The following is a 3,673-nucleotide window of genomic DNA, read 5'->3' as shown; positions in this document are numbered from 1 at the left end:
GTTGTTTTAGGCGAGCTTGCGATAAGCTAGCTAACGTTATTGTATGTTTATATTATCTTTTATATTTAACAGATTTCTTTGCATTGGAAGTGTGACGTCAGTGTTATTAAAAACAGCCAATCCACTCAGAACTCAAGATTATATCGTCCAACAAATAAAAAAAATGATGTAGGGAAAATATCTCACGAATCCAGTGCGAGTGAAGCCTTAGCTTAAAAAAATTGCCAACAGGGTGACATATTTTACAATATTGTATCATTCTCGTCGTGGTGGCCTGGAGGTTAAAGGTCCTCCTCTCATACGCGAGGGCGCGGGTTCGAAACCCGGCAAGTACCGATGTGATCTTTTCCGAATCATATGTACTTTCTAAGAAGTATTTAGACACCACTGACGGACGATGAAGGAAAACATCGAGACGAAACCTGGTCATATAAATTCAAATTATAAGATTGAAATCGCCAACCCGCCTTGAGCACGCGTGGTGATTAATGCTCCAACCTTCTCCATGTGAGAAGAGGCCTTTTCTCAGCAGTGAGGTCCGATAGGTTGATGATGATGATGATATCATTCTATTCTTCCCATGAGTTACTTTAGACAGATTTTCAACTAACTCATTCATTTTTTTTGTCTGTTGTTACGTTTTAAACGGTTTTGTTACGATTTCAATAGTTTCAGTATTTTATTCTACCTCAATCTATGCTTTATTTTATTTTATTTTTTACATTTATTTCTAAATAATTCGCAACCTTTAAAAAGTATCAACTTGACAGAAACCGTAACACTACACATCTTATTGCTTTTAAATGATGTTCTAAAAGTCTAAAACACAAGGCTTTTAAGTTTTAAGAGGCACTCCCAATATTTGCCGACAAAGAAGTATGCCAGAATTAATGATTTTTATTAACCTTTCGAGCCACCGACAGGCGATTCCTGGCTACGAGTTAATGCAATTTAGGTTAAACGACCATGAAGAACACCTTATTTGTTAAGTCATTTCATTTTATTTTAAAAAACACAACTAACAACCAGATCTCGTCTGTGTGGCCAGTCGTAAATATCAATATATAATAACTATAAAAGTCCACGTCATTATGATGATATTTTAAAACAAAGCCAACTATTTAAGGACGTACTTGAAAATTTTTTTCATATCTGTTTTCAACGCGTCTATAATCAATTTGAAACAAAGATTCCTGATGAGATATTGATTACTGAGAAAACATTTATCATGTCGTGTTACGGACTAGCACAAAAGACTCGAGTGTTGAACAATTTTGTACTTTTAATAGTTTTTCAATATAGAAACTTATAGTGATTACAATGACTGTAAAAAAATTTTTGCATAAAATTTATATCTCGTTCCTAAACTACCCTCAGGTTCTTTTTTATAGAATACTTTGCTTAATCTCAAAGAAAAGACATTCCAAAAGTAAATAATAACGTTGTTGTATAATTTCAGATGGTATTTTATTTATAATGACTGGAAACAGCTTGACTGTTAATCCATCCGCTGGTAGATAGATGTGGAGAAGTAGGTAGTGAATACACTATTTCAGTAGCCTTCAAGATACCCTAATTATAATTTTAAGGAGACACAGTCATAGGACAACTGTTCCAATCCTTTACTGCATGAGGAAGGAGGAAGCGTATCACTTCGTCCTGATGAGAGGAAGATCTACAACGAAAAGATTGAGTCACCGCGCGTCGTGCTGTCCGATCACAGAAATTGCTTCTGGAATTAGAGCGAGATATACCCGAAAACACTCCCAAGTATAATATACATTTCATTCTACTAAATATACTATATTTTGTACATCATATCGAAACTGCTTAATAAAATCATCTCATAAAAATAAATAATAATAATTAAAAAATTGTTGCGGAGGCAAAACGTATTGAAAATTAAACGCGGAAAAAAAGGAGTCTTAGACGGGACAATATGAAAACTTTTTGCAGGGAGAGGAGCTTCAACAGTGCCTGGGACTTGCGACCCAGGTGCAGGTTTAAGGGGACCGTATCTAACGCGTAAACGCTCACCTCCACCGTCCAAGCTTCTCTCTCTACCTTACCAAATTTAAAATTAGCCTACTAGGGCTGCCTTCGGAGTACGTTCTAAAAATTAATTGATGTTAGTTCTACACAGGCCCAAGTCTTTTAATAGGTTGAAGAGAGGTCCAGCTGTTAAAACTCTCGATCGCACTTCTACCGCGTACAAATCTACGACGAACCTATCCTTAGCGAGTTCATTAGTGAACTCATAATACTTGTTGACTTTGATGGAATGGTCTTTGAAGAAGGTTGGTTTCCCAAGAAACCGTAAGCTCTATTAACACAGCGCGCTTTAAAATTCGCAAATACAGAAAAATGTCCGGTCTGGACGCCGACGCAAATTATCCTCTGGGATTTTATATTACTTCTCATACGTAACCATATTTTTTACCGAATCTGCAGCCGCATTAAGGATAGAGTAAGGGTAAACATTTGATTTCATAGCTCAAGCGTCTTCTCTCACAAAACCTATTGATCGCTCGTTTGTGGTTATTTCTTTTTGCACTCTGGCTACCGAAAGACTAACCGCTTCACCTACGATTTCTAAAACCCTATAGTGACGACGCGAGTATTGATCGCTATCCAGGAGTACGCCACATTCCACCAGCAAATGCTTAGCAGTTTCAACTGCCTCCCCGCAGATATATAATAGTCTAGTAATGACACATATATTACACACATTCGATTTGTTTAAAACATAGCAAAAAGAAAAGTTTTCGGTCTCAAACACGATTGAATTATGACGGAATAACTTTCTCTTTTAACATTTATAACTAAATTATTAATATTGTTTATGATCGTCGGAAAATTTCCAACCTATCCTGACCTGACTTCAAGTCCGGTTTAAAAGACTTATCTTATTATTAAAATTAAATTAACTAATCTCAGTACAGACGCGGTTTCTGAGAAACGTCGAGTAGTTTCGATAATATTGGTATTACGATAATTATAATCGAGAAATCTTTAGAAAAGTAACATCGAGGATATGACGTGACAAAAAAAATACTAATACATTTAAATTGAGAGACATTTAAATAATCGTTCATATTAAAGTTCGGAAACGAACACGAAATTGGTATTTTTTTTTTTTGTGAAGTCTTTGTAACCAGCATAAATATATCTCGGTTTATTAAAGGTAAATTAAACTCACAGATATATTTGTTATCACATCTGACATAAACAAACGTTTGTTAAGTACGCGCCTTATTTAATACTTAAATTCCCTGTATCCATTTTTATTAAGAGCGGCCGATATGTGGCAATGTTGAAAATCTCGGGGGATATTGTGAGCATAAATAAAATGACCGAAGATGTAACCGACATGTTTGCTTTTTTTATAGATTATTTAATTATAAAAAATTTACTCTGTCGAGAATAGGAATCCTATTACTATTGAAATGGGAGTTTAGATGAGAACATATAACATTTTGTTATTTATTTAGTACCCTTAGAGCGAGTTACTAAAACAGACGAACTGACAGTTCGACGTTTAACATTAACCGACCATTCCATATAAAACTATCACAGAATTACAAAATAGATAATTAAATTACAAATAATTATATTGTTACCGTTTAAAAGAACAGAAACCATCATATAGATTATAAATAAATAAAACACCATA

Source organism: Danaus plexippus, chromosome 28, assembly GCF_018135715.1.
Source record: "Danaus plexippus chromosome 28, MEX_DaPlex, whole genome shotgun sequence".
In the NCBI taxonomy this organism is placed as follows: domain Eukaryota; kingdom Metazoa; phylum Arthropoda; class Insecta; order Lepidoptera; family Nymphalidae; genus Danaus; species Danaus plexippus.
This window is presented reverse-complemented; position numbering follows the sequence as displayed.